Source organism: Nannospalax galili, unplaced genomic scaffold (genome assembly GCF_000622305.1).
Source record: "Nannospalax galili isolate Female #2095 unplaced genomic scaffold, S.galili_v1.0 scaffold591, whole genome shotgun sequence".
NCBI lineage: Eukaryota > Metazoa > Chordata > Mammalia > Rodentia > Spalacidae > Nannospalax > Nannospalax galili.
In genome coordinates, this window is record NW_008330926.1 from 1,139,624 (window position 1) to 1,149,556 (window position 9,933).

Genomic DNA, 9,933 nt, shown 5'->3' on the forward strand with positions numbered 1-9,933 from the left:
CTAAAAATGAATTTTTCTGTATGAAAATGTGTACTTTAATAATGAGATGGAGATCTTTTCTAAAGCTAAAACCTCATTCAATTTTATGTCTTATAGGGTTTATACAGAGTACAATATTGTATAACTGTATCAATTCAACTGTAAACCCAAACTTTACAGCCAATTTTGAAAGAGATGCATCTTAGCTCAGGAAATTGTTATTGAATATGTCAATGTTGCTGTAATGAAATACTTCTCCTAAGTATGTGGTTATTAAATAAAAATTTTTTATAAAAGAATATATACAGATATGCCTTTGACTTTGCAAGGGATAGAGATCAGAGAAGCCTTGATATTGATACTGCTAAGTCTATGTTAGCTCTTCTGCTTGGGAGGATGTGACCACTTTTTTCAGTATTTTACCAATACTTGGAGCAATCAAAGTATCGTGTTATGAACAAAAATTAGTGGTACAATGTATTAGAATTCAGCAGAACAGTTCATGCCAATCTTAGTAACTACAATGAAGACGGTGCTTGGCCTGTTCTTCTTGACGAATTTGTTGAATGGCAAAAAGTCTGTCAAGCGTCATAGCAAAGGCCTGTCGTGATGAAGACACAGGCTTTCTGGTTCCTGCGTGTGCAAGTAAACAAGGGCAGAGCACACAGGAAGTCTTTCATTCATGAAAGACTTCTCATAGTACTTTTTCTCCTTTTTAAAGGAAGTTTTCTTGTTACACGTGATGGGCATTGAGCCACACGTCTTCTGAGAAAAGAGCTTCTTTTTTTTTTTTTGCCTTTGTCACAAATCTGAATCTTTGTTGTTCTAAAATAAATGTTAAAAACATAACTTGAAACAAAATGCCTTGAGTAGGAGAATAGAGAGGAGAAGGAAAAAAAGAAGAATAAAAAAACCAGACCACAAAGCCCTGTACCTTAGAGCTTTCGTGGAGGTCAGACATGGTGGACTAGAAGCTACATAGTGCAGAGAAGGAAGCTGGGAACTGAACCTTTGGCATTTTGGTTGTTAGCCTTAACCTTTAATGGCTATGCCATCTCTCCAATCTGTGCATATGTTTCCTATGGCCTTCATTACTGCTGTCCCATTTGGGGTCCTGGTTAAGGTATTTAACCTCTGGTGTGCCAGGACTCCCTTCCCCTGCCACCTTCTAGATGTTTTCCCAAATAATCATTGTGATCCTCCTGATCATCATCTGCCCTTCTTCCAAGAAGAGAATACCTTTGGGCCAGCCAGAGAAGTTAATTTCCCCAAGTCTGCAGAATCTGTTTCTTTTCTTTCTTACTTTTTCTTTTCCTCTTTTAAATTTTTTTCATTTTTAAAATTTTTATTAAAGCTCCATTTGACCTAATTATTGCCCATTCCAGTTCTTAGAAGCTCAAAACTCCATCCCTAAGGAAAGAATCTCTTACATCTAAAATGAGAGTCTCTTAGAAGCTCAACCCCCACCCCCATCCCTAAGGATGAAGTTTCTTGCATCTAAATCTGCTTCTTTACCCATCTCTGATGAATTCCCTTGAAGGAACTGCAGATCCAGACTCCACCAATCCCTGGAATGTCCCAATCACTAAAGCAGTACTTTGCCATCCCCATGGCTTTTCTTACCTTGGTCTGCTCAGTTTCTTGATCCTGGCATTTTCTTGGGCCTTTCCCATATGTTGCCAAGAGACTTTCCAACTCCCCCCTCCCAACACCCCTACCACCAAGGTAGTACTTTGTCATCCCCATGATGTTTCTTACCTTGACCTGGTCTCTGCTGTGTTTTCCTGGGCCCTTCCCCTACATTACTGAGAGACTTCCCTGTCTAGGGATCATCACTGATCTAGGAAATTCCAAATGCTAGAGGCTTGGAGCCACTGCCACGAGGCAGTGGGACATCTCCCCAAAATTAGTGTTTTGGCTTCTTCCTAGTTGGAATTAGAGTCTGGGATGAGTCCCAAGATTGTGTGAAATAAAATCCAAGGTCTAAGGACCCCATCAATACCACACAAAGAACACTCAGACAAAGGGGAAAGTAACATGACATTCTGTCTTGCAGCTTTCAATGTCCTTTCTTTGCTCTGTACATTTAGTGCTTTAATTATTATATGATATGGGAACATTATTTTCTGGTCTTATCTATTAGGCATTCTGTATGCTTCTTGTACATCTCTTTCCTTAGATTAGGGGTATAAAGATAAGAATTGGTATACTTTCTGCATCTGATTGATCATACAGGTCACATTTTTACAAAAGTAAAATCTGCCTTGCCAAGTTACTTTCCCTTTTATCCGAGTGTTCTTTGTGTGGCATTGACAAAGTCATAAAGGCAGGCCCATCCGAATAACTGATTTTTTCAGTAGACTTTGAAAGTCAGGAAGGCCTGCAATGATGTTCCAGAAGTTCTTAAAGATCACAGATGCCAGCCCATCAAAATAATCAGTCATAATCAAAGGAGAAAGAACTACTTTTCACGATAAAAACAGATTTAAGGAATTTGTGAACACCAAGCCAACTGGAAGAAATGCTTCCATCTGATAAGAATGATAAACACACACAGCTAAGCACAGGTAATAAATAATTCAGAACATTTAATCCAAAGCAATATAAGAAAACACCACAGAGGTAACAAAGTAATAGGAATTAATACACATAATACAACAATAACTCTCAATATTAATGATCTCAACTCTCCCCAAAAAAGAGACACAAACAGGATCCATCTTTTTGTTGACTTCAAGAAGCACACTTCACCATCAATGATAGACACCACCTTAGGGTAAAAAGATGGAAAAGATATTCTCAGCAAATGGATATAGGAAACAAACAGGTATATTTATTTTAATATGTGTCAAAATAAATATCAAACCAAACTAGTTCAAAGAATCAAGGAGGGATGCTTCATACTCATTAAAGGAAAAATTCACCAAAGATATTACAACCATAAGCATTTATGTACCAAACACAGGTGTACCAATTTCATAAAAGAAATGCTATTAGATTTAAACAGATTAACCGCAGAACAATGATAGTGGGTGACTTTAATACCCCACTTTCACCAACAGAAATGCCATCCTGAAAAAACTGAACAGAAACACTAGAGTTAAATGACATCATAAAGCAAACAGACCTAATATACATCAGCAGAACATTTCACCCAAACATTAAATACAAATTCTTCACAGAGGCCTATGGAACAGTCTCCAAAATATAACACATATTATGACACAAAGAATGTCTAAAAATATAGCAAAATTGTAATAACATTCTGTATTCTATCTGAACACAAAGGAATAAAGCTGGATACCAACAGCAACAGAAACTACAGAAGGCACACAAACACGTGAGCACTAAACAACACACTACTAAGTGAAAACTGGATCGAGGGAGAAAGCAAGAGGAAATTTTTAGATTGATAAAACTGAATGAAATGAAAATACAAAATACCAAAACTTATGGGATTCTGTAATGGAAGTCCTAAGAAAAAAAGTTTACAGCACTAAGTGCCTACAACAAAAAAGTAGAAAATTTCATATTAATAATTTAATGATGTACTTGCAGTCCATGGGAAAAAAAGAACTAACAACATGCAAAGCAGTAGATAGAAAGAGATAATCAGGGCTGAAATTAATAAAATGGGGATGAAAAAATACAAAGTTTCAATGAATTGAAGAATTGGTTCTTTGAAACCAGTTAAAAAGATTGACAATTTTTAGCCAAATCAACCCAAAGAAGAGACGATCTAAGTTAATAAAATCAGAGACGAAAAGAGAAACATTACAGTAAACAGTGAAGAAATTTAGAAAATCATGAGGACATACTTAAAAATCTATATTCCATCAAACTGGAAAATCTTAAAGAAATTGACACATACCTAAATATGTATGATTTACCAATGTTGAATCAAGATAAAGTAAATAATTTAAACATACCCAAAACAATCAGTTAGATAGAAGCTGTAATTAAAATCTCCCAACTAAAATATGTCCAGGGCCAGATGGACACAGCATAAAATTCTACCAGACCTCCAAGAAGAACAGCAATATTCCTCAGATTATTCCATTAAACATAAAAGGAAGAAACAGTTCCAAATACTTTTTATGAAGCCAGTATTACCCTGATGCCCAAACTAGACAAAGGCTAAACTAAAAAAAGAAAATTATAAGCTAATTTCTCGATAAACATAGACGTAAAATTTTTTAATAAAATACTTGTAAACTGTATTCAAGATCACATAAAAAAGTTTATCCACCATGATCCATTGGCTTCATCTCAAAGATTCAGGGATTGTTCAACACATGTAAATCAATAAATATAATCTACCACTTAGGACAGAAAACACGTGATCATCTCACTAGATGTAGAAAAGTTTATAGATGAATCCAACATCCCTTCACAGTAAATGTTCCGTATAATGTAAAAATACAGGCGACATATCTCAACATAATAAAGGTAATAATACAGCAAGCCCAAGATAACAGCATGCTAAACAGTGAAAAACTTAAAACATGTTCTCTAAAATCAGGAATAATACAAAGATGTCTACTCTCTTCACTCCCCTTCAATACAGTGCTTGAAGTCTTACAGAAGTGAAGGATCTAAAAAGGTCTAAAAGAAGCGAATGATATAAAAGAGATACAGATAAGAATGGAAGAAGTAAAAATATCCAAATAAGGATCTATAAACATAAATATTTATTTAATACCTATAATTCCATACATAAAACCCTAAAGACTCCACCAGAAAACTCCCACAGATGATAAACATTCAATAAAATAGCAGGATTCAAAATTAACTCACACTCAGTAGTTTTCCCCTATACAAACATCAAATATTCCTAGAGGGAAACCAAGTAAACTATATCATTTACATTAGCCTCAAAAAGAAATTATCTAGGTATAAATCCAACCAAAAAAGTGAAAGACTTGTACAATAAAAATTTTAAGACACTGAAGAAAAATTGAAAAGGATATAAGATTGGAAAGACCTCCCTTGCTCATGAACCACTAGGATTACTATTGTGAAAATGGCCATCATATCAAAAGAAAATTATAAGCAAACTTCAGATTTAACACAATCCTCATCAAAACCCCAATGTGATTCTTCAGAGAAATTGAAAAAATGATCTTAAATTTCAAATGGAATCACACATACACACAAACACACACACACACACACACACACACACACACACAAACAGAATAGCTAAAACAATCTTGAACAGTAAAAAAAAGCTGGAAATATTACGCATCCCTGATTTTAAGTTATAACACAGAGCTATAGTAATAAACACAGCATGGGGCTGCCATAAAAACAAACACACTGATTAAAGGAATACAACTGAGGAACCACATACAAGACAACTCTTCTACAGCCACCTGATTTTTGACAAAGGGGTTATCAATTTACATTGAGAAAAGACAGAACTTTGAACAAATCGTGCTTCTCAAACATGTAGAAGAATGAAACTAGCTCCGTATTTCTCACCCTGCACAAAACTCAACTCCAAATGGATCAAGGACCTCGACATAAGACTGGATACCCTGAATCTGATAGAGGAGAAGGTATGTGGTACCTTGCATCACATACAGGAAAGGATCTTTTGAACAGGACCCCAGTAGTACAGACATCAAGTCCAAAATTGATAAATGGGTCCTCATGAAACTAAAAAGTTTCTGTACAGAAAAAGAAATCATCATTTGAGAGAAGATAAAACCTATTGAATGGGAAAAAACTTAACCAGCTCTACATCTGACAAAAGGTTAGTATCTACAATATACAAAGAACTAAAAAAAAAAAAGAAAGAAAGAACCCAAGTAAAAGTGAGACATGGAACTAAACAGAGAGGTCTCAAAAGATTAGATATAACTTTGAAATATTTTTTAAAGTGTTCAGCATCCTTAGCCACCATGAACATTCAAATTAAAACTTTTTGAAGTTTCATCTTACTATAGTCAGAATGACTAAGTTAAAAAAAAAGATGACAAATACTGACATGGGTGTAGGGAAAGGAGAACACTTATTCTCTTCTAGTGGAAGTGAAAACTGTTGCAACCCTTATGGAAATCAGTATGGATGCTCCTCAAAATGTTAGAAATAGATCCGCCACATGATCCAGCCATACCACTCTTGGGCGTATACCCAAAAGACTCTATATCCTAATACAGAAATACCTGTTCATCCATGTTCATTGCTGCTCTAGTCACAATAGCCGGGAAATGGAAACAACTTGGATGTCCATCAACTAATGAAGGATAATGAAACTGCTGCACATTTACACAATGGTATATCATTCAGCTCTTAGGAAAAACAAAATATTAAATTTGCAGGCAAATGTGTAGAGCTGGAAACAAGCACGCTGAGTGAAGTAACCCAGATTCAGAAAGACAAGTGTCACATATTTGTAGATATTTGCTTTGAATCTTTAGATTTTTGTGTTTCATTTGGAGTGCCTATAAAGCTCTAGAAATTAGTAAGGGGCCATGCTGGTATGGGCTTTTGAGGAAGGGAGACAGATTGAAATGGCATAAATGGGGAAAGAGGAATAATGGAACAGGAAAGACTAAATGAGGTGGAGATGGGAGGGCAAGATAAAGGAGGAAATACAGCCAAGGAGAACTGAAGCTAAAGATCTTTTGAAAAAGTCATAAGGAAACCTACAGCTACAGAAGCTTCCTAAAATATACATATACACATATAAAAAGTTTAAATAGACGTACCCTATAACAGTGTGACAAAGCTCCTACCAGAAACCACAGGCTTGCAAATAAAAAGCCCAGTACCAGGAATGGGTTACCTCTTGTGGAGCTTTTGGCCAATGGGGTCCCATAGGTCCCCAAACAATACAGGGTATTGTTATTGCTCTTGGTTATTTTCTGGAATTGATAATAAGACCTAATTGCTGAAGACATCACTTACTTGAGTCATAAAACACAGAGAAATCAAGCTGGTACTGATCTGGAAGCTGCATGCCTACCAGATAGCTTTCAGAGTGCTGGAAGGTACAACTTACTGGAGGAGAAAAAGTAGCCATCAGTCTTACCCAGGTATGAACCTTGTGAGCTGTCGTAATGACCAACCTGTCAAGACACACCCACTTTTGCAGTAGTGACAAGAATGTCACAGGAGTAACCAAACACTTTCTGGTTATATTTAAGGCACAATCCACAAGATTGAATCCATAACTGGCACTAATATTGGTACTCCTAGGGAGAACTTGCTATCATTCTTCTACTAAATGGGCATAGTATTAAACTCCCAATGATTATTGTTATATCCATTGATTAGTGCATCTCTCAAACCTCATCAAAGAAGCTTTTTTTGCTTTAAAAAAAGGATTTAACTTATATTTTTACATGTATGGATGTTTACCTGCATGTATGTCCATGCACTGCATGAATGCATTGTCCACTGAAACTAAAACAGGGCATCAGATTCCTTCCACCTGGAGTTATTGATAGTTGTAAGCTGCCACGTGGATTCTGGGAGCTGAACCTGGTCCTCTAGAAGAACATCGAGTGATTTTAACTACTGAACCATCTTTCTAGCCCCAGAAAAGCTTCTTTTTGCAGTGGATGAGGATTAACACAGAGACTACAGTTGGTCATGGAGCAAAGAATAAGAGACTAAAGAACGCTTATCCCTAAATGGGGCATCAATAGCATACCCTCTCCTCCAAAGGCACAGGAGCATCAGCAAAGAGAGAGAGGAAAGATTACAAGAGCCAGAGGGAGTCGATGACTACAATAAAATACTGCTGTCTGAACACAACTGCACATATGAACTCAGTGGTTGAGACAATATGTCCAAGACCTATGCAAGACCAAGCCAGACAAAATTCAATCATGGAGGAGTGAGAGGGGAATGAAGTACAACCACTAGCTAAGGAGATATTGGCCATAGACAGCTGCTGGGAAATATATATTATTGCATATTATATATTATTTAAGATATCAGAGTAAATAAGTCTAACAAAATAGTATAATCTCTTCAGATAGAAAAATCACAAAATACTGCTAAAAGATTGAAGAAAAGCAAAAATGTTGAAACATATACTAAAAAATGTTTTCCTCGCTGAGTGTAGCAATGCCTGTCTGCAATTCCAGCACTCAGAAGGCTGAGGCAGGAGGATTGTTATGAATTGGAAGTAGTCTTGGCCATACTGTATTTTCCATCCTGGCCACAGAGTGAAACTCTGCCTGAAAAGAAAACCCAAAGCAAACAAAATGAAAACAAATATTTCCCTGAAGTTTCCATACATATTTGCTGTTCTCTTAAAAATGTCAAAGAAGGTAGGTGAGAAACAGGCAAATGCACCTGCCACTAAATGTGATGACTTGAGTTCTATCCCAGCAACTCCCATGATGGAAGAAGAGAGCCACCCCTCACAACTTGTCTTCTGACCTTCAACTGCGAGCCATGCTACACCTAACACACACCCTACAAATTAACATACAATAAAAATTTTAAGCAGGTTCCCACAGAACCAATTTATTCTAAATGCTTGAAGGTATGTTCATGCTCTATGATCCTAACTTTTGTGACATGATTTTCAAATTCTTCTCCATCACGATCACTAGAGGGGAGGGACACAAGTGAGGAACTGAAGGCAACAGAAGGGAATAGGTCCTATCATTCATAGGTGGTTATAACTACACACATGATCCAATTCACTGCTGTTCTGTACTCTAGATTCACTGTTCAAAAAAGTAACCCAGGAAAAGTCTGGTCGTTGTGGCAGACACCTTAGAATTTCTGTCCCAGCCCACTCTGAGTTTCCAAACTGTGCAGAAAGAGAGTCAAGAGACAGAGTCCCTTGTGAGCCCGAAAGCTGGAAGTGCTTTCTTTGTCTGACAGTACAGTTTCTTCTTCATGCTTTCATTGAGCTGAGCTCTGAGAGTAGATGGAGGAAAACTTCAATGCCCTTAACTTTTCTCATACACCAAAAATTGTCATACTTGATATAATGGAAGAGCTTCACATTCATGCAAAGCCAGCATCATTAGAGTACCACAGACTTTCTTCTAGCTTCTGATATATGTAAAAATAATGTCCTTCAAACAATTGTCTACTTCTACATAGCTTCTCCAATCTGTGTTTCTATATATTTCTCCCTTCTTGTCAAGCCCCTTACTGATAACCTCTTCTGAGCTCCCTAAGCTCTTCTACCTCTGAAACCTCTGTTTGGACTCTCTTATATTTCTTAGCTAGGTCTTGTTTGTCATTGGCCAGAATTATTCCTTTTCTGAAGTCTTGGATGTTCTTCTCCAAATTCTGAGTAACTTCCCATGGTTTAAGCCTTCTAATCCTCTTCTTTCCCACAGCCCTTTCTTGTTAAGGTCCTCATTCGCAGGCCTTTTTTTCTCATTTCCCTTTATAACACCATTGTAAGTTCTGGAGTCAATATCTTGACTTTCTGAACCTATAAAAATTACTCTTTGCACAGCTAGACACACTGAAGCCACTTTCCAATACAGGTTTTTCAATATGATGCTGCAAAGTTAAGCATTTTCCTACCTTTATCCAAGGTCTCTTTTTTTAATATTTTATTTATTGTTTTTATTTTTTATTCTTGACTGTATTGCCTGCATGCATGTAAGTGCACCAGTGTTGTGCAGTGCCCTTGGAGGACAGAAGAGGCTGTTGGATCCCCTGGAACCGCAGTTATGGACAGTTGTTAGCTGCCATGTGGGTGCTGGGATTCAGACCCGGGTCTTCTGCAAGAACAGCCAGTGTTCTTAACCACTGAGCCATCTCTCCAGTCCCTATTTTATTTTTTTAATTAACTTTATGTAGCTGAGTATGATGGTACACATCTTTAATCCGTCTCTAATCTGTACGTATCTAATTATTACTAGTCATAATCAGTTGCACCTGGATGCTTGGGGCCTGTATATGTCTGTAAGTCATTGGGTAGCTATCAAAGATAATGTTTATCAACTCTACTAATTAACATGA

General features: G+C 36.8%; 1 pseudogene; it reads left to right on the forward strand.

Annotated features, from left to right (window-relative positions):
* Positions 1-573, forward strand: part of LOC103750180 — an 8,591-nt pseudogene extending 8,018 nt beyond the window's left edge.
* The last annotated feature ends 9,360 nt before the right edge of the window (positions 574-9,933 follow it).